General features: G+C 46.9%; 1 protein-coding gene across 1 annotated transcript in view; it reads right to left on the bottom strand.

Moving 5' to 3' along the window:
- Positions 1-23,293, bottom strand: part of sema5bb (sema domain, seven thrombospondin repeats (type 1 and type 1-like), transmembrane domain (TM) and short cytoplasmic domain, (semaphorin) 5Bb) — a 99,524-nt gene extending 76,231 nt beyond the window's left edge. The window contains exon 1 of the mRNA XM_055908101.1: positions 23,156-23,293. The gene's annotated coding sequence lies outside the window, so the exon portion shown is untranslated. The remainder of the gene's footprint in view (positions 1-23,155) is intronic.
- Positions 23,294-25,325: the final 2,032 nt, after the last annotated feature.

The following is a 25,325-nucleotide window of genomic DNA, read 5'->3' as shown; positions in this document are numbered from 1 at the left end:
CGACCCAATCTCTATAGCATACCAGACCCAATCTCTATAACAGAGCCCCTCTCTATAGCATACCAGACCCAATCTCTATAACAGACCCCCTCTCTATAGCATACCAGACCCAATCTCTATAACAGACCCCCTCTCTATAGCATACCAGACCCAATCTCTATAACAGACCCCCTCTCTATAACATACCAGACCCAATCTCTATAACAGACCCAATCTCTATAGCATACCAGACCCAATCTCTATAACAGACCCCCTCTATATAGCGTACCAGACCCAATCTCTATAACAGACCCCCTCTCTATAACAGACCCCGCTCTAAACCAGACCCCCTCTCCATAGCAAACCAGACCCAATCTCTATAACAGACCCCCTCTCTATAGCATACCAGACCCAAGCTCTATAACAGACCCCCTCTCTAAACCAGACCCCCTCTCTAAACCAGACCCCCTCTCTATAACAGACTCCCTCTCTAAACCAGACCCCCTCTCTAAACCAGACCCCCTCTCTATAACAGACCCCCTCTCTAAACCAGACCCCCTCTCTAAACCAGACCCGCTCTCTATAACATACCAGATCCCCTCTCTATAACATAACAGACCCCCTCTCTATAGCATACCAGACCCAATCTCTATAACAGACCCCTCTCTAAAACAGACCCAATCTCTATAACAGACCCCCTCTCTAAACCAGACCCAATCTCTATAACAGACCCCCTCTCTATAGCATACCAGACCCAATCTCTATAACAGACCCCCTCTCTATAGCATACTAGACCCAATCTCTATAACAGACCCCCTCTCTATAGCATACCAGACCCAATCTCTATAACAGACCCCCTCTCTATAGCATACCAGACCCAATCTCTATAACAGAGCCCCTCTCTATAGCATACCAGACCCAATCTCTATAACAGACCCCCTCTCTATAGCATACCAGACCCAATCTCTATAACAGACCCCCTCTCTATAGCATACCAGACCCAATCTCTATAACAGACCCCCTCTCTATAGCATACCAGACCCAATCTCTATAACAGAGCCCCTCTCTATAACAGACCAGACCCAATCTCTATAACAGACCCCCTCTCTAAACCAGACCCACTCTCTATAACAGACCCCCTCTCTATAACAGACCAGACCCAATCTCTATAACAGACCCCCTCTCTAAACCAGACCCCCTCTCTAAACCAGAACCCCTCTCTATAGCATACCAGACCCAATCTCTATAACAGACCCGCTCTCTAAACCAGACCCGCTCTCTAAACCAGACCCCCTCTCTATAGCATACCAGACCCAATCTCTATAACAGACCCGCTCTCTAAACCAGACCCCCTCTCTAAACCAGACCCCCTCTGTATAACAGACCTGCTCTCTATAACAGACCCCCTCTCTATAGCATACCGGACCCAATCTCTATAACAGACCCCCTCTCTAAACCAGACCCCCTCTCTATAACATACCTCCTCTCTATAACAGACCCCCTCTCCCAGACCAGTCCCCCTCTCTATAATATACACCCTCTCTATAACAGACCCCTCTCTATAACAGACCCCTCTCTAAACCAGACCAGTCCCCCTCTCTATAACAGACCCCCTCTCTAAACCAGACCCCCTCTCTCCTACCAGGCCTCTCTCTAAACCAGACCCTCTCTATAACAGACCCCCTCTCTATAAAAGACCCCTCTCTAAGCCAGACCCACTCTCTACCAGACCCTCTCCTTATACCAGACCCACTCTCTATAATAGACACCCTCTATATAACAGACCTCTCTCTATAACATACCCCCTCTCTATACCATAGCCCTCTCTATACCATAGCCCCTCTCTATACCATAGCCCCTCTCCCTACCAGACCCCCTCCCTATAACAGACCCGCTCTCTAAACCAGACCCCCTCTCTAAACCAGACCCCCTCTCTAAACCAGACCCCCTCTCTAAACCATACCCCCTCTCTATAACAGAACCCCTCTCTATAACAGAACCCCTCTCTATAACAGAACCCCTCTCTATAACAGAACCCCTCTCTATAACAGAACCCCTCTCTATAACAGAACCCCTCTCTATAACAGACCCTTCTCTTAACCAGACACCCTCTCTATAGCAGACTCCCTCTCTATAGCAGACCCCCTCTCCATAATGCAGATACATTCTCCATAAAGCCTACGTACAACCAACCTAGGCCCTGTTCAGTGGGGAAGAAAATGTTAGTGAAATGATCTGAACTCCTCCAATAACAACACATATTTTTCGCTTTCAACTGCAAAACGTTTTGCTATGCTGGTTCCCACTGAACGCAACCTAGTATTATTGGAGCCAAGTGGGCCATTCAGAAACATTGTGGAATGGTTCGGTTCTCACAGTTCAGTCAGACATGTTAACCATCACATCGTTTAACCATAGGAAGGAATCTTTCACCCACATGATCTTTAACCTAGCCACTAACTATAACCACTTAGCCGTTCTTTAGAACAACAAATAATGTTTTCCCTTTCCTTCCCTCCAGGCCTCCACCTACATAAATCATTCCAGACATAAATCCTTCCAGACATAAATCATTCCATACATAAATCCTTCCAGACATAAATCATTCCATAGATAAATCATTCCATAGATAAATCATTCCATAGATAAATCATTCCATAGATAAATCATTCCCTAGATAAATCATTCCATAGATAAATCATTCCATAGATAAATCATTCCCTAGATAAATCATTCCATAGATAAATCATTCCATAGATAAATCATTCCATAGATAAATCATTCCATAGATAAATCATTCCATAGATAAATCATTCCATAGATAAATCATTCCATAGATAAATCATTCCATAGATAAATCATTCCATAGATAAATCATTCCATACATAAATCATTCCATAGATAAATCATTCCATAGATACATCATTCGATGCTTAATATGAAGTCTATCTGCGGAAGTTGTATAACGCTGAAATCTCTCTCTCACTATCCATCCATTGTAATGGAATCATATTCACAGAGTATACACATGGTAGCAAAACGGACATTGTGGACACGTTCCTCTGCCCAGGTGTTGTTAATACTTGCCAGAGCTTACAACACCTGGATAGGTATTTTACCTATCAGCTAACCATCATATGTTACTGCAATCTGGTGCCCTATGGCATAGTCGATGACGTGGCACGCAACCATTGGGTTTGGGGAAAAGGCGTTCGGTCACGGCTCAACCCTGCAATCAGGAAACAGCCATTGTAGCCGAACCCTGATCGATCTATAGAACTGCCAAGTTGTTGACTGAACGGAGTGGTGTGAGTTTCTAAAACTAATGCAGATCGATGACATGTCAATGAAGCGTCGCAATTTCCCAATTCAGATGTCTTTCCTCTGTTTTCTCTTCAGTAGAGAGAATACAATGAGAGAGTTCTCACACTGACCCTTCAGGTGACCGTGAGGTCTCTGTGTTGGACACTACACTCAACACGTGTTCATGCTCAGTCACATTCCCAGATTTCTAAAATGACACAAACATTCCTGACTTTGATATACTGACTCCCTATGTCTATGTGGTCCTGTCTAGATGTTTTATAGGGACTCCCTCCCTATGTCTATGTGGTCCTGTCTAGATGTTTTATAGTGACTCCCTATGTCTATGTGGTCCTGTCTTGATGTTTTATAGTGACTCCCTATGTCTATGTGGTCCTGTCTTGATGTTTTATAAGGACTCCCCCCCTATGTCTATGTGGTCCTGTCTAGATGTTTTATAAGGACTCCCTCCCTATGTCTATGTGGTCCTGTCTAGATGTTTTATAAGGACTCCCTATGTCTATGTGGTCCTGTCTATATGTTTTATAAGGACTCCCTATGTCTATGTGGTCCTGTCTTGATGTTTTATAAGGACTCCCTATGTCCATGTGGTCCTGTCTAGATGTTTTATAGGGACTCCCTATGTCTATGTGGTCCTGTCTTGATGTTTTATAAGGACTCCCTATGTCTATGTGGTCCTGTCTAGATGTTTTATAGGGACTCCCTATGTCTATGTGGTCCTGTCTTGATGTTTTATAGGGACTCCCTATGTCTATGTGGTCCTGTCTAGATGTTTTATAGGGACTCCCTCCCTATGTCTATGTGGTCCTGTCTAGATGTTTTATAAGGACTCCCTCCCTATGTCTATGTGGCCCTGTCTAGATGTTTTATAAGGACTCCCTCCCTATGTCTATGTGGTCCTGTCTTGATGTTTTATAAGGACTCCCTCCCTATGTCCATGTGGTCCTGTCTAGATGTTTTATAGGGACTCCCTATGTCTATGTGGTCCTGTCTAGATGTTTTATAGGGACTCCCTATGTCTATGTGGTCCTGTCTAGATGTTTTATAAGGACTCCCCCCCTATGTCTATGTGGTCCTGTCTAGATGTTTTATAAGGACTCCCTCCCTATGTCTATGTGGTCCTGTCTAGATGTTTTATAAGGACTCCCTCCCTATGTCTGTGTGGTCCTGTCTTGATGTTTTATAAGGACTCCCTCCCTATGTCCATGTGGTCCTGTCTAGATGTTTTATAGGGACTCCCTATGTCTATGTGGTCCTGTCTAGATGTTTTATAGGGACTCCCTATGTCTATGTGGTCCTGTCTAGATGTTTTATAAGGACTCCCCCCCTATGTCTATGTGGTCCTGTCTAGATGTTTTATAGGGACTCCCTCCCTATGTCTATGTGGTCCTGTCTAGATGTTTTATAGGGACTCCCTATGTCTATGTGGTCCTGTCTAGATGTTTTATAGGGACTCCCTATGTCCATGTGGTCCTGTCTAGATGTTTTATAGGGACTCCCTATGTCTATGTGGTCCTGTCTAGATGTTTTATAGGGACTCCCTATGTCTATGTGGTCCTGTCTTGATGTTTTATAGGGACTCCCTATGTCTATGTGGTCCTGTCTTGATGTTTTATAGGGACTCCCTATGTCTATGTGGTCCTGTCTTGATGTTTTTGCTTACTGTCTATATTATAATATTATCTATAATATATTTAATATATTCTGTATTAGAGCACAATAAGAAAAGGGAAAACTTATTTGCTTCCTAATTTAGGAGCCACTCCTCCTCTCTGGGAAGAATTGGACTCCTTCCAAACATGGTTAAAAGGAACGGGCAGGACCCCACTGGCCCCGTAACCCCCAAATTCCACCCGGAACAAAGAGGGTCGCAAAACAACAGCCCTCCTCCTAAACACATCGCTCTAAAATGAACTTCTGGGATTCCTCAACCCTTACTGCCCAACTAGGCTGCTGTATGGGGCTGTATTATTAGGCTACAGCTAACTAATAAAACCCATACCCTCAGAGTCTGAACAGGGGTGTCCTACATTTTGTTAGGTCAACTCAAATGCGACTATTTATATTTCCTCAACTCCAAGAAATGTCTGAGGCGGTGTGATGTTTTTTTTTTTTTTTCCCTCCAAGGTCCTTCCTCCTCATGTGAAAGCCTCCTCTGTTAGACTTGCCAAGTATCTGCCAATGGTGGCTCTCTTTTACAAGTGAATGGACTCAGTTTAGCCACAGTTAAAAGACACACTAACATGCCATGGCCGGACCACAATGGCTGCGTGGGTCATTTGCCAAAGCTAATGATGCTACTTTGGCTGGACTAGCCTAGGAGACTACGGAGGGAGATAACCAAATGATAAACAGGACTAGACTGGGGAGAGATAACAGAATGATAAACAGGGCTAGACTAGGGGATGAGAAAACAGAATGATAAACAGGACTGGGGAGAGATAACAGAATGATAAACAGGGCTAGACTAGGGGATGAGAAAACAGAATGATAAACAGGACTGGGGAGAGATAACAGAATGATAAAACGGACTAGATCAGGGGGTAGATAACAGGATGATAAACAGGACTAAACTAGGGGGAGATAACAGAATGATAAACACGACTAGACTAGGATGGGAGATAACAAAACGATCAACCGAAAAAGATTAGGGGGGAGATAGCAGAATGATAAACAGGACAGTATAGGGGGGAGATAAAAGAATGACAAGACTAGGGGGGAGATAACAAATGATAAACAAGAGTGGGGGAGATAGCAGAATGATTAACAGGACTAGACTAGTGGGAAATAACAGAATGATAAACAGAACTAGACTAGGGGGAGATAGCAGAATGGTAAACAGGACTAGGAGGCTAGAGGGAGATAACATAATGATAAACAGGACTAGACTAAGTGGGAGATAACATAATGATAAACAGGACTAGAATGCTCGGGGAGAAGATAACATGATGATAAACAGGACTAGACTGGGGGGATATAGCAATGATAATCAGGACCAGACTAGGAGGGGAGATAACATAACGATAAATGAGACTATGGGAAGATAACAGAATGATCACAGGACTAGTTTGCTGGGGGGGGTGGGGGAGATAACGGAATGATAAACAGGACTGGGAGGCTGGGGGAGATAACATAAGGATAAACAAGACTAGGGGGGAGATAACATCATGATAAACAGGACTTGACTAGGTGGGAGATAACAGAATGATAAACAAAACTAGACTAGGGGAGATAGCAGAATGATAAACAGGACTAGGAGGCTGGGGGGAGATAACAGAATGATAAACAGGACCACAGCTGCACTGCTCTCTCCCTCCCTCTTATCTGCATATCTGCATATCTTTCTTCTGCTTCAAATCACATTAAGGAAACATTTGAATAAGCTGGCAAAAAAATATGTAATGCAACATGGATTAGACACGTACGCACATAGAACATTACAAAGATATAACAAAGTGACAAAGTAAGGTTTAAAAATAAACACTTGGAGAGATGATAACGAAAGGTTTTGACAGTAGAGCAGTGTAGTTGGTCAAATCAGAGAACCCGTGTGTTAACGACTCTCAGCAGAGTACTGGAGGCTACAGCCCAGTGAGCAAAAAAACAAAGACATTTATTTTTAACATATTTTCAACCAAAAATATGTTTTTCAACGTCTTTTGCTCATAGTGAGAGTATTACAACGATTAAGTCATTACATCACACCCTGCAACTACAGTTTGTCAAACTAGGAGTGCAACAGAGAATCCAATCAGCACATGTTGTGATTATCAGTGTTCGTGCCTGGAAGAGCATTTCATATTGTTTATCTATCCAGCATGGCTGCTGCAATAGTAAAGCTTTAGTTGTGCCCATCATTTCTAACAAAAATGAATTGTATTATCACGTTTAATAATACACGGATGAGAATAACATCTTCTGAATAAAAAGCTTCTAACGGATATAACAAGTGCAACGTGTGACCCTTTGCCTTAATATGCGCACTTACAGCAGCTGTAAACAACACAGACATTAGCCATGGATCCACCCAGTGCCCACCTCCTCCTCCCCTCCCCATTCCAGCACACATGCTTCAGTCAGACAGACAGGAGAACAAAGGGCATCGTCCACACAGTAGGAGAGAACCCTGGGGTGACAGCACAGAAGGGATACTGATCAACACGGTTACACTGACAGACAACAGTGTGTCCAATAACATCCGGTTTGTAGACGCAAGAGAGAGGGGGGGTGTTTCTTTCTGTCTGGGGGGGGGGGGGGGTACAGTGATATGGGAGTGATGTTCATCAGGATTGGGGTCAGTTCCATTTTCTCTTAAAAATATTTCTCACTGAAAAGTCGTAATTTAACTGAATACATCCTAAACTTCTTAAATTAATTGAAATTTGAAATGGAATTGACCCCAACCCTGATGACCATGTGTCCACCACTGATAGGGGGAGGGGAAAAAACAGACAAACCAGGTCACATGGACAGTCCTTCACTGGCCAATGGGGGAGGGGGAAGCAGCACAGCATCATCAGACACTGATTCCGAGAGGGAAAGACTGGCACCTACATTAAAGAGCAGCAGTAAAATAACAATAGCGAGACTATATACAGGGGGGTACCGGTACCGAGTCAACGTGGAGACTATATACAGGGGGGTACCGGTACAGAGTCAACGTGGAGACTATATACAGGGGGGTACCGGTACAGAGTCAACGTGGAGACTATATACAGGGGGGTACCGGTACCGAGTCAACGTGGAGACTATATACAGGGGGGTACTGGTACAGAGTCAACGTGGAGACTATATACAGGGGGGTACCGGTACAGAGTCAACGTGGAGACTATATACAGGGGGGTACCGGTACCGAGTCAACGTGGAGACTATATACAGGGGGTACCGGTACAGAGTCAACGTGGAGACTATAAACAGGGGGGTACCGGTACAGAGTCAACGTGCGGGGGTTAGTCGAGGTAATTGAGGTAATATGTACATGTAGGTGGGGGGCAATGCAAATAGTCTGGGTAGCCGTTTGATTAGATGTTCAAATAAACCAGAGCATATTTTCATGTTTCAACCCTCCAGAAACCTTGGAGGGGGAGAGAGTGAGAAAGAGAGACAGAAAGAGAGACAGAGCGAGAAACATTGTAACTCATCAGCACACAAACCGGCTAGCCGCTCCCTCCACCGTAAAGGGGGAGTTGGGATTCGGGGTGGGAAGGGGTGATGTTGTGAGCGGCAAAGCATTCCTCGCTTGTGAAAAACAAACCGTTAACTTTCTCAATGGAGTGGGGGCGTGAGTGTGTGCAGAGAAAGAGACGGGGAGGGATGGAGGGAGGGGGGCATGGGGCTGCCCAACTGTGCCTGTTCTGAGCCAGACAGAGAGGTTGGGGGGAGGAGGATGGGAGAGAAGGAGGAGGAGGAGAGGAGGGGGATGGGAGGAGGAGGAGGAGGATGGGAGAGGAGGAGGATGGGAGAGGAGGAGGAGGAGGAGAGGAGGGGGATGGGAGGAGGAGGAGGGGACTGTTTATTCACTGGACCATTTATACAGTAGTTCCTGTCTCTCTACAGTGCCTTCGGAAAGTATTCAGACCCCTTGACTTTTTCACATTTTGTTACGTTACAGACGTATTCTAAAATGTATTAAAGATTTCCCCCCTCCCATCAATCTAGGGGTTATACCCCATAATGTCCAAGCAAAAACAGGTTTTAGAATTTTTTGCTGATTTATTACAAATAAAAAACTTAAATATGACATTTACATAACTATTCAGACCCTTTAGTCAGTACTTTGTTGAAGCACCATTGACAGCGATTACAGCCTTGAGTCTTTTTGGGTATGACGTTACAAGCTTGGCACAACTGTATTTCAGGAGTTTCTCCCATTCTTCTCTGCAGATCATCTCAAGCTCTGTCAGGTTGGATGGGGAGCATTGGTGCACAGCTATTTTCAGGTCTCTCCAGAGATGTTTGATCGGGTTCAAGCCCGGGCTCTGGATGGGCCACTCAAGGACATTCAGAGACTTGTCCCGAAGCCACTCCTGCATTGTCTTGGCTGTGTGCTTAGGTTCGTTGTCCAGTTGAAAGGTGAACTGTCGCCACAGACTGAAGTCCTGAGCTCTCTGGAGCAGGTTTTCATCAAGGATCTCTCTGTACTTTGCTCCATTCTTCTTTGCCTCGATCCTGACTAGTCTCCCAGTCACTACCGTTGACAAACAACCCCACAGCATGATGCTGCCACCACCATGCTTCACCGCAGGGATGGTGCCAGGTTTCCTCCAGAAGTGACGCTTGGCATTCAGGCTAAAGAGTTCAATCTTGGTTTCATCAGATCATAGAACCTTGTTTCTCATGATCTAAGAGTCTTTGGGTGCCTTTTGGCAAACTCCAAGCGGGCTGTCATGTGCCTTTTACTGAGGAGTGGCCACTGTACCATAAAGGCCTTACTGGTGGAGTGCTGCAGAGATGGTTGTCCTTCTGGAAGGTTCTCCCATCTCCACAGAGGAACTCTGGAGTGCTGTCAGAGTGAGCATTGGGTTCTTGACCACCTCCCTGACCAAGCCCCTTCTCCCCCGATTGCTCAGTTTGGCCAGGCGGCCAGCTCAAGGAAGGGTCTTAGTAGTTCCAAACTTCTTCCATTTAAGAATGATGGAAGCCACGTTGTTCTTGGGGATCTTCAATGCTGCAGACATTTGTTTATACCCTTCCCCAGATCTGTGCCTTGACACAATCCTGTCTCTGAGCTCTACGGACAATTTACATTTTCTGCCGCTGTACCCTTGAGCAAGGGACTTAACCCCAGAACTGATCTTGTGTCTCTCAGTGTGTGTGTGTGTCTGGGGGGAGTTGGGAAAGGCAGAAGATTCATTCCCATCACACAATGGACAGTAAAGTATCTATTGGTACTGCTCAGCCCAGGAGTGGCAATAACACAGCAGGTACTGGTTATACTGCTCTCCTGCGTTGGGAGAGTATTGTGTGTTGTCCACTGACAGACTGAACACGACCTCTGTTTCCACCTTTTGAATTGGCTGGACAACACAATCCTGTGAAACACCCCCAGACTGTAACACCACACAGTAAGCACACTGTGCAGCTCGTACTATAAGGGCACAAGGCGAGACCCAGATGCAGACACAGGAGCCAGATGGTTAGAGTCTTTGTAGTTTATTTATAGTCCAAAAAGGAGTAGGCAGGAGAATGGTCGTGGACAGGCAAGGCAAAAGGTCAAAACCAGATTCTGAGTCCAAGAGGTAAACAGTGTCAGACAGGCTCCATGTCAGGGCAGGCAGAGGGGTCAGACAGGCTCCATGTCAGGGCAGGCAGAGGGGTCAGACAGGCTCCATGTCAGGGCAGGCAGAGGGGTCAGACAGGCTCCATGTCAGGGCAGGCAGAAGAGTCAGACAGGCTCCATGTCAGGACAGGCAGAGGGGTCAGACAGGCTCCATGTCAGGACAGGCAGAAGGGTCAGGGCAGGCTCCATGTCAGGACAGGCAGAGGGGTCAGACAGGCTCCATGTCAGGACAGGCAGAAGGGTCAGACAGGCTCCATGTCAGGACAGGCAGAAGGGTCAGACAGGCTCAATGCCAGGGCAGGCAGAAGGGTCAGGGCAGGCTCCATGTCAGGGCAGGCAGAAGGGTCAGACAGGCTCCATGTCAGGACAGGCAGAAGGGTCAGGGCAGGCTCCATGTCAGGACAGGCAGAAGGGTCAGACAGGCTCCATGTCAGGACAGGCAGAAGGGTCAGGGCAGGCTCCATGTCAGGACAGGCAGAAGGGTCAGACAGGCTCCATGTCAGGACAGGCAGAAGGGTCAGGGCAGGCTCCATGTCAGGACAGGCAGAAGGGTCAGACAGGCTCAATGCCAGGGCAGGCAGAAGGGTCAGGGCAGGCTCCATGTCAGGGCAGGCAGAAGGGTCAGACAGGCTCCATGTCAGGGCAGGCAGAAGGGTCAGGGCAGGCTCCATGTCAGGACAGGCAGAAGGGTCAGGGCAGGCTCCATGTCAGGGCAGGCAGAAGGGTCAGACAGGCTCCATGTCAGGGCAGGCAGAAGGGTCAGACAGGCTCAATGCCAGGGCAGGCAGAAGGGTCAGGGCAGGCTCCATGTCAGGGCAGGCAGAAGGGTCAGACAGGCTCCATGTCAGGGCAGGCAGAAGGGTCAGGGCAGGCTCCATGTCAGGACAGGCAGAAGGGTCAGACAGGCTCCATGTCAGGGCAGGCAGAAGGGTCAGACAGGCTCCATGTCAGGACAGGCAGAAGGGTCAGACAGGCTCCATGTCAGGACAGGCAGAAGGGTCAGACAGGCTCCATGTCAGGGCAGGCAGAAGGGTCAGACAGGCTCAATGCCAGGACAGGCAGAAGGGTCAGACAGGCTCCATGTCAGGGCAGGCAGAAGGGTCAGACAGGCTCCATGTCAGGGCAGGCAGAAGGGTCAGACAGGCTCAATGCCAGGGCAGGCAGAAGGGTCAGACAGGCTCCATGTCAGGGCAGGCAGAAGGGTCAGACAGGCTCCATGTCAGGGCAGGCAGAAGGGTCAGACAGGCTCCATGTCAGGGCAGGCAGAAGGGTCAGACAGGCTCAATGCCAGGGCAGGCAGAAGGGTCAGGGCAGGCTCCATGTCAGGGCAGGCAGAAGGGTCAGACAGGCTCCATGTCAGGGCAGGCAGAAGGGTCAGACAGGCTCCATGTCAGGGCAGGCAGAAGGGTCAGACAGGCTCCATGTCAGGGCAGGCAGAAGGGTCAGACAGGCTCAATGCCAGGGCAGGCAGAAGGGTCAGGGCAGGCTCCATGTCAGGGCAGGCAGAAGGGTCAGACAGGCTCCATGTCAGGGCAGGCAGAAGGGTCAGACAGGCTCAATGCCAGGGCAGGCAGAAGGGTCAGACAGGCTCCATGTCAGGGCAGGCAGAAGGGTCAGGGCAGGCTCCATGTCAGGACAGGCGGAAGGGTCAGACAGGCTCCATGTCAGGGCAGGCAGAAGGGTCAGACAGGCTCCATGTCAGGGCAGGCAGAAGGGTCAGGGCAGGCTCCATGTCAGGGCAGGCAGAAGGGTTAGGCAGGCGGGTACGGAGTCCAGAAAAAAGGGTCAAAACCGGGAAGACTAGAAAAAGAGAATAGAAAAAAGGAGCACGGGAAACCACGCTGGTTGACTTGAAAACATACAAGACGAACTAGCCCAGAGAGACAGGAAACAGGGATAAATACACTGGGGAAAATAAGCGACACCTGGAGGTGGTGAAGACAATCACAAGAACAGGTGAAACAGATCAGGGCGTGACACATACACTGAGGCAACAAGCAGGTGACCAAGTAGCCTGGTGGAACGTGGTGTGTGTGTGTGTGTGTGTGTGTGTGTGTGTGTGTGTGTGTGTGTGTGTGTGTGTGTGTGTGTGTGTGTGTGTGTGTGTGTGTGTGTGTGTGTGTGTGTGTGTGTGTGTGTGTGTTTGACTGCTCCATACTCTCTGGATTCTCTCAGAAACTGTTCAGAGTTCAAGGAAGATGGGGAAATGGTTAAGGTTGAGTTTGAAGATTGAGGCCTGCGTTTTCTCATTTCTAAATGAACACATTGTGAAAAGCTAATTAAATGAGCAGGAGTAACAGGAGCGTTGGTCTAGTGTTAATTACAGTAAGCTCAATTAGCATGCGCTGCAGGGCATTCTGCTGAGGGGATAATATACCAAAGTAGCAAGCGTGTGTGTGTGTGTGTGTGTGTGTGTGTGTGTGTGTGTGTGTGTGTGTGTGTGTGTGTGTGTGTGTACGTGTGTGTGTGTGTGTACATGACTAAGCCACTCATTATCTACACAGCAGGATGGTGATAGGGAATAGCAACTGATCCAGATCCCCAATTAATACTGTTCAGACATTATCTTTATAATGTACTGGGCAAATAGGCAGATAAGAAAACATCAGCCAATGTCCAGGATAACAAATATCCGGCCACATCAGATCAGCGTTTCCAACCAAGTCAATCAGTTAACAATCTCATATGCCTAGTTAAATACAGAAATAAAAAATAAATGCAACAATCTGATATAGGGCAGTTTATCTCGCTGTAACAACACAACACAAGTAGTCCTGCATGCGTGTCTGGTGAGAAGAGGGTTACAGCAGATTACTTGGTCTGGAGGCCTGGTGTGTGTGTGTGTCTAGTCCTCTGGTGGTTTGGGAGATTGGTCTGGAGGCCTGGTGTGTGTGTGTCTAGTCCTCTGGTGGTTAGGGAGCTTGGTCTGGAGGCCTGGTGTGTGTGTGTCTAGTCCTCTGGTGGTTAGGGAGCTTGGTCTGGAGGCCTGGTGTGTGTGTGTCTAGTCCTCTGGTGGTTTGGGAGCTTGGTCTGGAGGCCTGGTGCGTGTGTGTCTAGTCCTCTGGTGGTTTGGGAGCTTGGTCTGGAGGCCTGGTGCGTGTGTGTCTAGTCCTCTGGTGGTTTGGGAGCTTGGTCTGGAGGCCTGGTGTGTGTGTGTCTAGTCCTCTGGTGGTTTGGGAGCTTGGTCTGGAGGCCTGGTGTGTGTGTGTCTAGTCCTCTGGTGGTTTGGGAGCTTGGTCTGGAGGCCTGGTGTGTGTGTGTCTAGTCCTCTGGTGGTTTGGGAGCTTGGTCTGGAGACCTGGTGTGTGTGTGTCTAGTCCTCTGGTGGTTTGGGAGCTTGGTCTGGAGGCCTGGTGTGTGTGTGTCTAGTCCTCTGGTGGTTTGGGAGCTGGGTCTGGAGGCCTGGTGTGTGTGTGTCTAGTCCTCTGGTGGTTTGGGAGCTTGGTCTGGAGACCTGGTGTGTGTGTGTCTAGTCCTCTGGTGGTTTGGGAGCTTGGTCTGGAGACCTGGTGTGTGTGTGTCTAGTCCTCTGGTGGTTTGGGAGCTTGGTCTGGAGGCCTGGTGCGTGTGTGCGTGTGTGTCTAGTCCTCTGGTGGTTTGGGAGCTTGGTCTGGAGGCCTGGTGTGTGTGTGTCTAGTCCTCTGGTGGTTTGGGAGCTGGGTCTGGAGGCCTGGTGTGTGTGTGTCTAGTCCTCTGGTGGTTTGGGAGCTTGGTCTGGAGACCTGGTGTGTGTGTGTCTAGTCCTCTGGTGGTTTGGGAGCTTGGTCTGGGGGCCTGGTGTGTGTGTGTCTAGTCCTCCGGTGGTTTGGGAGCTTGGTCTGGAGGCCTGGTGTGTGTGTGTCTAGTCCTCTGGTGGTTTGGGAGCTTGGTCTGGAGGCCTGGTGCGTGTGTGTGTGTGTGTCTAGTCCTCTGGTGGTTTGGGAGCTTGGTCTGGAGGCCTGGTGTGTGTGTGTCTAGTCCTCTGGTGGTTTGGGAGCTTGGTCTGGAGGCCTGGTGTGTGTGTGTCTAGTCCTCTGGTGGTTAGGGAGCTTGGTCTGGAGGCCTGGTGTGTGTGTGTCTAGTCCTCTGGTGGTTAGGGAGCTTGGTCTGGAGGCCTGGTGTGTGTGTGTCTAGTCCTCTGGTGGTTTGGGAGCTTGGTCTGGAGGCCTGGTGTGTGTGTGTCTAGTCCTCTGGTGGTTTGGGAGCTGGGTCTGGAGGCCTGGTGTGTGTGTGTGTCTAAACAACAGCATAACCTTCAGAGACAGAGAGAACCCCACTGGGAGGCAGGGCAGGCGAAACAGTCTGTAAATACAGACCAATACAACATATTACTGGGAGGAGAGATGGAGAGAGAGAGAGAGAGAGATGGAGAGAGAGACTGAACATGGAGAGAGAGTGACAAGAGTTATGGCAATAAAGATGTTCTCTTCAGTCAAACATCAGAGGGAATGTGAAAAAAACAGATGATCTGTTCACAAGATGAACTACCTACTATCCATCAGCTGTTTCAACTAAACACAGACAGAGAGAGAAAGCCAGACAGAGAGAGAGAGAGGAAAGGAGAGGAAAGGAGAGGAAAGGAGAGGAAAGGAGAGAAAAGGAGAGAAAAGGAGAGGAAAGGAGATGAAAGGAGAGGAAAGGAGAGGAAAGGAGAGGAAAGGAGATGAAAGGAGATGATCACCAAAAATATTCTGGTTGAAGACATGATTGTTTATGTTTTATTTCCACGTGGTGTGCAATCTCCCTGATTTTTTTCACTTCCAAATTGATTTCCCTGATTAATTAATTTGTAAAGCCATTACCTAAAGGTGGACATTTAATTTGGGCCAGAAATTAACGCCATCGCTCTGGGGAGCAGGAATAAGTCTCATTAATGTGTCAATGAAGGCGTGCGTGCGTCACAGACAATACCAAATCTGATTAGCTTTGAGAAATATTAGTTTACCTTTTTGAAATGACAATTTATCATTATGCCAAAGTGTCAGTTGTAAAAGGTCAAATCTTTCACCTGTGACAGAGCACATCCAAAGCCCTGCTTAGAAGTGGCTAACAGGAAGTCTCAAAGGGCAGGACAGTGACAACAACACGTCTACATTGAGACACAAACCCCTATGATGTGTCATTGTACTACAAGACACACACACACTTAAGCTGCAGTCTCCAATCCAAGGAATTAAACGGCAATCTAAAAGGAAAACACAAGGGCATCTAGAACGACCCGCTGCTCAAACACATTTAATAGCCATTCACGGTGACCATAAATCACGTCAGCTGAAAAAACCCTCCACATGGCCCGTATGTCCAGCAGAGCAGAGACAAACATTCTCCAGCGATTGAACCCCTAACCTTGAAGAGGCGGCTCGTTCATCTTTCTTAGCTTGGCTCGGTAGGCTACCCCAACCCCAAGAGACTGATGGGGCCTTTTGCTTTTGCTAAACTTTCAGCCCTACCCCAGAGTCGCAGTGCAAAGTGATTTCCCAGTGCTGTTGTCATCACCTCAGGGTGAGAGATAGAGTTTGTAGCACAGCCAGACAGCCAGACACTTAGGAGGACAACTTCTGCAGACAAATCGAAGTGGAAATGGGGGAGAAAATAGAGTAGTCAGATAATGTTTATTACTTCATTAAGACTTTTTGACAGATATAATCCTACCTCAGTAAGACTTCACTTAAAGCAAACATGCAGGTATAACGCTTCATTAGTTGTTATAAGCATGCATGACCCTTCATAATGCCTTATATGGCTTAGTTACCATTACTTGGAAACACACATTTCCAGTCTTTCTCTCTGGTACATGATACCTATAAGGTTATTTTCCAAACACATTTCCAGTCTTTCTCTCAGGTACCTGATACCTATAAGGTTATTTTCCAAACACATTCCTAGCACTACACAAACATGCTAAGCCTACTTACAGCTGTAAAGTGTTGATTGTCTTCAGAACAGGTCAGGTCTTGCCATCACTAATCTCACTCGCTCTCTCTCACCAGAGACAGAGGGTAAGAGTAGATGGTCAGGATGCATACAGTATCACAGGAGCCAAGGCTAGGTCAGGGTACAGGAGCCAAGGCTAGGTCAGGGTACAGGAGCCAAGGCTAGGTCAGGGTACAGGAGCCAAGGCTAGGTCAGGGTACAGGAGCCAAGGCTAGGTCAGGGTACAGGAGCCAAGGCTAGGTCAGGGTACAGGAGCCAAGGCTAGGTCAGGGTACAGGAGCCAAGGCTAGGTCAGGGTACAGGAGCCAAGGCTAGGTCAGGGTACAGGAGTCAAGGCTAGGTCAGGGTACAGGAGCCAAGGCTAGGTCAGGGTACAGGAGCCAAGGCTAGGTCAGGGTACAGGAGCCAAGGCTAGGTCAGGGTACAGGAGCCAAGGCTAGGTCAGGGTACAGGAGCCAAGGCTAGGTCAGGGTACAGGAGCCAAGGCTAGGTCAGGGTACAGGAGCCAAGGCTAGGTCAGGGTACAGGAGCCAAGGCTAGGTCAGGGTACAGGAGCCAAGGCTAGGTCAGGGTACAGGAGCCAAGGCTAGGTCAGGGTACAGGAGCCAAGGCTAGGTCAGGGTACAGGAGTCAAGGCTAGGTCAGGGTACAGGAGCCAAGGCTAGGTCAGGGTACAGGAGCCAAGGCTAGGTCAGGGTACAGGAGCCAAGGCTAGGTCAGGGTACAGGAGCCAAGGCTAGGTCAGGGTACAGGAGCCAAGGCTAGGTCAGGGTACAGGAGCCAAGGCTAGGTCAGGGTACAGGAGCCAAGGCTAGGTCAGGGTACAGGAGCCAAGGCTAGGTCAGGGTACAGGAGCCAAGGCTAGGTCAGGGTACAGGAGCCAAGGCTAGGTCAGGGTACAGGAGCCAAGGCTAGGTCAGGGTACAGGAGTCAAGGCTAGGTCAGGGTACAGGAGCCAAGGCTAGGTCAGGGTACAGGAGCCAAGGCTAGGTCAGGGTACAGGAGTCAAGGCTAGGTCAGGGTACAGGAGTCAAGGCTAGGTCAGGGTACAGGAGCCAAGGCTAGGTCAGGGTACAGGAGCCAAGGCTAGGTCAGGGTACAGGAGCCAAGGCTAGGTCAGGGTACAGGAGCCAAGGCTAGGTCAGGGTACAGGAGTCAAGGCTAGGTCAGGGTACAGGAGCCAAGGCTAGGTCAGGGTACAGGAGCCAAGGCTAGGTCAGGGTACAGGAGTCAAGGCTAGGTCAGGGTACAGGAGCCAAGGCGAGGTCAGGGTACAGGAGCCATGGCGAGGTCAGGGTACAGGAGTCAAGGCTAGGTCAGGGTACAGGAGTCAAGGCTAGGTCAGGGTACAGGAGTCAAGGCTAGGTCAGGGTACAGGAGTCAAGGCTAGGTCAGGGTACAGGAGTCAAGGCTAGGTCAGGGTACAGGAGTCAAGGCTAGGTCAGGGTACAGGAGTCAAGGCTAGGTCAGGGTACAGGAGTCAAGGCTAGGTCAGGGTACAGGAGTCAAGGCTAGGTCAGGGTACAGGAGTCAAGGCTAGGTCAGGGTACAGGAGTCAAGGCTAGGTCAGGGTACAGGAGTCAAGGCTAGGTCAGGGTACAGGAGCCAAGGCTAGGTCAGGGTACAGGAGTCAAGGCTAGGTCAGGGTACAGGAGTCAAGGCTAGGTCAGGGTACAGGAGTCAAGGCTAGGTCAGGGTACAGGAGTCAAGGCTAGGTCAGGGTACAGGAGCCAAGGCTAGGTCAGGGTTGACAGTGAGCCATTAGTCTACCTGTCTGACCCTTAGCTCCATACCTTTGCTCCTCACGGGGTCAACAACTTTAACTCAAGTAAGTCACGACCCTTAGCTAAGGTGTCTTAAGTGGATCCATTAGAGACAAAACAATCATTTAAGGAGACAAGAAAGTATGATATAATTTCCTGTCGAAATTGATCTAAATATCGAGCACTCATCGGGTGAGGGCACTAGGTCTGACATCCAATCTGATACAGTCTGTTAGGAAGAACAAGTTATTGGCACTTGGACATCAGAGCCATTGACTAAAGAGCAACTACTGCTGTGCTGGATGGGTGTACCTCTATCTTAATTACATGTTCAATGTAAAGGCTTTATTGGCATGGGAAACATATGTTAACATTGCCAAAGCAAGTGAGGAAGATAATATACAAAAGTGAAATAAACAATAAAAAGTGAACAGTAAATATTACACTCGCAGAATTTCCAAAAGAATAAAGACATTTCAAATGTCATATTATGTCTATATACAGTGTTGTAACAATGTGCAAATAGTTAAAGTACAAAAGGGAAATTAATAAACATAAATATAGGTTGTATTTACAATGGTGTTTCTTGTGGCAACAGGTCACAACTCATGCTGCTGTTATTGCACACTGTGGTATTTCACCCAGTAGATATGGGAGTAAATCAACATTGGATCTGTTTTCGAATTCTTTGTGGATCTGTGTAAGTTGAGGGACATATGTGTCTCTAATATGGTCATACATTGGGCAGGAGGTCAGGAAGTGCAGCTCAGTTTCCACCTCATTTTGTGGGCAGTGTGCACATAGCCTGTCCTCTCTTGAGAGCCAGCCTACCTACGGTGGCCTTTCTCAATAGCAAGGCTATGCTCACTGAGTCTGTACAGAGTCAAAGACTTCCTTCATTTTCCTCTCTCTCTGACTGTTATACCCTTTTCACATTACTGAGCCGAGCTGAACCGAGCTGTGCTAGCCTTACCCATTTACCATAGCTGCTGGAACTGTACTGGAATGGACAAAAATATCTGAGCCATCACAGTACGGTTGGTTTGGCCAGCAGATCTTCCTAGACCCCTTCAGATACAACAGTCCAGGGACCTCCCCTGGGAAACCCCCCCTCACTTTCCTCTCCAGGGGCATCAATGGGGCCCTTGTCCGACAGCATAGCACTCCACTGTGAGCCAGGGGCCTCGCACACCAAAAAATTGTCTTTGACTTTTACTTCAAACATTGGGATAACCTGACTTCAACAAGCGTGGCTGTGTGGCCTTTGACCCACCTCTTGGGAGTGTCAACGTTTACCTTTTTACTCTGGTAATATAGCCACGCACGCACACATGCACGTACACACGCACGCACACATCTGAGCCCTCTTAGTGAATGACATGGTCTGTGCAGGGTGATCACCATAGCCCCCCTGGCCAGGTGACTCTCCCTCCCTCCCTCCCCCGCCCTCCATCTCAGTAAAATAGCAGTGGAGAGATAGAGGGGAGCTGTGGTCTCTGGCTAACCTACTCCCTATACAGTGCACTACTTTTGACCAGAGACCCTTGTCTAAAGTAGTGCACTACAAAGGGAATAGGGTGCCATTTAAGATTCAGCCTGTGGCGGTCTGTCTAGCACTAAAATGATTTAATGGCTGCTTCCACTTTGAGCCGCATATTAAAGGCTGTATTCTGTAGACCTGATGCTGAGAGAGAGCAGCGTTGTTTGTCTAGGCCAGGCGATTGCCATACAGATGTAGGATCTTAATTTGATCACCCTGTTGCAGGAGAACTTTCCTGCAATGCAGAACATGTTAAACGTTTAGTGTATTTGAGGTTAAAAAGGCTTCTGAAGTTTGTAATTTCCACTTTGAAATTTTCAACATGATTTTCCCTTACGAAAAATGTTTCAACCCAAACAAAAATGTCCATTAATAATAATCCACATTTCACATGTCCTGTTCCTGCTGTAGTAAACTAGCTCAAATTAACATCCTACTGTATACATGTACATACACATTAAATACACATTTAATCCAACCTGTTAAACGTAAACGGGAGATGAGAAATTACTAGGAATTAAATGGGGAAGTGAAAGAGGTCTCAGAGGTTGAGTTTTGTGGGGATGGGGGATTTTATCAATGAATCATTCAACAGTCTTACTGTATTATTAATGTAGTGGAAGGGGAAACTGTCCTCTAGATTTGACCGTTTCTCATCAAACACCAGAGACCTACAGAGCAAGAATCACAATCCCAAATGCAATGGAGTCACAGTTAGTCTGTTACAGCAGATCACTGAGAGGTGTGTGTGTGTGTGTGTGTGTGTGTGTGTGTGTGTGTGTGTGTGTGTGTGTGTGTGTGTGTGTGTGTGTGTGTGTGTGTGTGTGTGTGTGTGTGTGTGTGTGTGCGTGTGTGCGTGCATGCAAGCAAGTGAGAGAGCGTGTGTTGACAGGGGACGGGGGAGCATCCCTTGTGTTCTCCGATGAGAAACACACAGATGTAACTAAACACATGGATAAGTCATGGCACCAAGCCATACTCAAATACATCAGAGGTACTCTTCTGAACGGCCTGGGGAGTAGTATTTTTGTTTCTGTGTTGTTGGGACAAGAGCTGAAGCGATTGAGCAGAGAAACACTACTCCTGAGACCTAAGAATACACAGGTAGACAGGCCGACAGACAGACAGGCAGCCAGCCAGACAGAGCGACAGACAGACCAGAGCTGAGCCCCGCAGGTTCAAGCCATTAAATCTCTGTTGTAGCATACTCCACCAGCCAATAGTTTTAACATGCAGTAACAAGCATCTCCCTCCTCTCCTCTCTCCTTTCTCAGCTCTGATCATGTTGTACACAGACATGCTACCAGAGTTGTTTAGAAGGGAATATAATCAATGTCGCTCTCCTCCTCTCTCCTCAGGTCTTGTAGTTGACTGCTGTACTGCTCTTGTCTGTGAAGGTGCACCAACTCACAATGGACACAAGTTCTTCTCTACCCCGACTTTTTCTATCCCTTATCACTGAAGCTCATGTTCCACATTTGTAGCCAGGTAGGACAGGGTGAGGGGCAATCATTACAGCTTTTGTGAACAGCTCTATTAACGTGAACTGGCCTTGCGCTGAGGGAGATCAATTGAGGGAAGCTATTGAATCATCAGTAGATCTGTTTAGAACAGATAAAGCAGAGGGCGCAGAGAGCTGTGTTGGCAGGGCACTACATTGCTGTCTGCCATAAGATGAGGGACAGTGTCTGACACACCAATCAAACTGCACATGTCCTCTATGCTTATTGTTACTGGTATTGTTCAATGTATGGTTATTTTGACCCTTGATTATTGTTGTTACTGTTGTTCACTTGACAATATTGATTATTATTATTAATTATGTTAATACTGTAAATCTCCAAAGTAAGCTTTGGCAGTACGTACATTGTTACGTCATGCCAATAAAGCAAATATAATTGAATTGAATTGAGAGAAAGAGAGAGAGAGAGAGAGAGAGAGAGATAGACAGAGAGAGAAAGACAACGAGAGACAGAGAGAGATAGACAGAGATAGAGACAGAGAGAGATAGACAGAGATAGAGACAGAGAGAGAAAGACAAAGAGAGAGAGAGAGATAGAGACAGAGAGAGATAGACAGAGATAGAGACAGAGAGAGAAAGACAAAGAGAGAGAGAGAGATAGAGACAGAGAGAGAAAGACAAAGAGAGAGACAGAGAGAGAAGAGAGAGACAAAGAGAGAGAGAGAGAGAGAGAAGAGAGAGACAAAGAGAGAAAGAGAGAGAGAGAGACAGAGAGAGAAAGAGAGACAGAGAGAGAGAGAGAGAGAGAGAGAGAGAGAGAGAGAGAGAGAGAGAGAGAGAGAGAGAGAGAGAGAGAGATGGATGGATGGATGCCAATAAAGGCTTTGAATTGAATTGAGAGGCAGAGTGCCACTAACCAGATCTTTGCCCCAAAGAATACAGTATCCCTCATTGAGAGATATACATGATATATCATCACAGATTACATTACAGATAATAATTTACAGAGAATGAGGTAACTTTAGACACATTATAGCTGTATTCATGAAACATCATGACCAGCCATCAGTGTGATATTAAAGCCATTAGATGAGGAAGAAATACATTACAGTGCTATTTTCAAACACCTTGATAAACTATCTCGTTGTCTACTGGTGCATAAAACATTTTAGACATACAGTATTAACACAAATACTGTAAGCCCAGAGACTACTGTAAGCCCAGAGACTACTGTAAACCCAGAAACTACTGTAAACCCCGAGACTACTTTTAAACCCAAGGACAACTGCTGCTCAACTCTGCACTCTATCGACGAGTGGCAATAATTAACCTAAATTGTGAGCAAAGTTGCAAAGTTTGGGGCAACATCAATGTTATATGGCCTAGAACAGACAAGAAAAGGACAATTCTGCCAAGGGCGTTCTCGTAAACACGTGCATTATACTGTATTTAATGCTCTAAAGCAGTCCGCAGAATGACCAGACAGTCTTACTCTAGTGGTATGATTCCAACCGCTTGTCTTTTGTCTATCAGCCCAACATCTTGCGCGCATAGGTAGCCTACAATTGATTCTGAATGCACATACTGACATCAACCGAAAATCCCATAACATAATTGATCTGAAAAATCTATCGAAGGGACAGTACATTGACGCAACACGAGACGTCCTATAGTCAAATAACAACGATTATACCGCGTTTGTCATTCAGGTAACACCATTTATATGAAGTTGCTTGTTCAAAGTCAATCATTATTTGACATAAGCATCTTCTACGAAATGGAAATATGGTTACTCAAATATGATCAAATTGCCTAGCAGTCAAACTTTCCAGAAAACTAACTTCATTCAATTGTTGTCTCACTACAATTTTTATTTTATTTTTTACAAACCTTACCTTTCTTTATTGGTGCATTTATGTTTCTGGAGAAAGTTCGTTTCATAAGAATGCTGAAGCAGAGCGCGTTGGCCTATACACAGTAGCCTGTACGAGTATCCACTGTCCGGTACGTGCCTCTCTCCTACCAAGTGGCTATCTGCCTGGCTGGCTTTGCAGACGCTGTGATGTTGTGCGGAGATCCCACTACAGCTGTTACAAGGGGAGTTTTGAACCTACGAATCGGTTGAGGGTGTTTTAAATCTCAAATGAAGGACATGTTTGTTACAATTGAATTGTAGGTAGGCTAACTTTTAACAACCCAGAGGTTTTTTCTTCAAACTAATTTCTTCAGTCATATAATTGTGTTTTCATTCTATTCAGAGTGAGAGATGCGCACCCCTCCTTGGATAGAATGGTCACTCTCGATGTCAGGGCGTGATACGGTTCTAATTGATATTGATAAGGCTACTTGACAGAACCGTTGCTTTTATACTTTGTCTCCTAATATACATTTGCTCTGGTAGTAATAGGACATTCTACTAACAGTTATAACTACGTTTTTGTATTATTATCATTACAAATGCTTTATTAATGGGAAATGTTACAAAATATTTTGCAAATGTCAGCAAAACGCTTAATTAAAAGTGTTGATATTATTCAGTCACACACGTTGCTGTTATACAAAAAAAATACCCTTTTAATGATAATACTGTGAGGAAAGCAGTTTTTTTTAAAGTGTTTTAAAGAAGAAACCTGTTCTATTGACTTGCCCTTCTTCCTTTTCTTTAGGTCAGTGGCTGCCCTACAACACCCAGAATGGTCTCCTCCAAGTCCCCAACTAATAACGGGAAGAGAACCCGAATGTGGATCTAAATGTGTCCCCAAAATGCCCCAAAACTTTTCCACTTTCATATCCCAAATAATAACAATAAAATAGTAATACATGGGCTTTAAAGAGCCTTTCAGAAGGCTGTGTGGGTAGTGCTCGCCACAACTGGGGCTGGGGGCAGGCTGGGGGATATCTGAAGCTGCTGGCAGATGTATTCCATTTTTGACTGAAAAAAGTCCAGAAATGTATTACAAGTCTGTAAAGAGCCTGTGAGGGGGAGGAATCCAAAGGCCTGAGTAGTCTGTTGATGGTGGAGAAAAGGGTTCTGGGATTGCCTTGGCTGTTATTGATGAGGTTGGAGTAGTAGATTGATTTGGCCTGGGAGAGAGCATGGTTTAGTCCTCCAGGCCTCTGAGTGGACTGTGTGACCAGATTCTTTATAGAGCCTCTCCAGTTGTCGGCCAGTGGACTTCATAGAATGCAGCTCAGAGGTAAACCAGGGAGCAGAGAAGGAGAAGGACACAGTCCGAGTTATCAGAAGTGCAACAGAGCCAAGGCTGGAAGAGAGGAGTGTGTCATAGTGAGAACCCAGCTCCTCGGCCGAGGAAAGAAGAGGATCAGAGCTGCTGTGTGTTTGAACTGCGTTTCCTAGGACTGATGTGATGACAAACTTAATGTTCCTGGTTGTAATGGTCCGTTTCTGCAGCATCTTGGTTAAGTCGACGACCAGATTACACAGGACGGCAAGATGGTTGGAGATGGCAAAAATCAGACCACGTGGATTGAGGGGGCAAAGCCTGTCGAGCATCCTGTAGGAATACTTTTCATCCATAATATTTTTGTTCAAGCTGGGCTGATTCACATTTGGGTACACCTTTCATGACACAATATTTGCTTTGACTATCAGCGAGTGCAAAACTCCCTTACCATGCAGGACAGATTTAAGGCCATTCTTTTTGGCAGCGATGCATCACAAAGTAGCAGTGTAGCATCCACAGCATGCTGATATAAGATGAAAACTATCTCTCAGTGCTAACTCTGTAGCTGCCAAGTCTGCAAGGTTTGGAGGCATCAGTCAAAAGCTTCCTTTCACACATGAACTATTCCTCTTGAAATAATCTGCATTGTTTGACTTGTGTTATGTTTTTCCATCTGTCCTTTGATTTCTCTAGATCAGGGCGGTTTATTGTGACAGGAAGGAAAGGTGCTTCACTCTCTCAACGACTTGGTACTTTTTAGAAGGGCAGATCAACATAAAAGAGCTGAATGCTTGAGTAAGAGGCTCTCTCTCTCCAAAGCTCTCCAAAGTCGGAGTGGAATTTCACTCACGGCTACCACTCTGATCCAGAGGAATGCCTT

The sequence above is a fragment of the Salvelinus fontinalis genome, chromosome 41 (genome assembly GCF_029448725.1).
Source record: "Salvelinus fontinalis isolate EN_2023a chromosome 41, ASM2944872v1, whole genome shotgun sequence".
Lineage (NCBI taxonomy): Eukaryota > Metazoa > Chordata > Actinopteri > Salmoniformes > Salmonidae > Salvelinus > Salvelinus fontinalis.
This window is presented reverse-complemented; position numbering and strand designations above follow the sequence as displayed.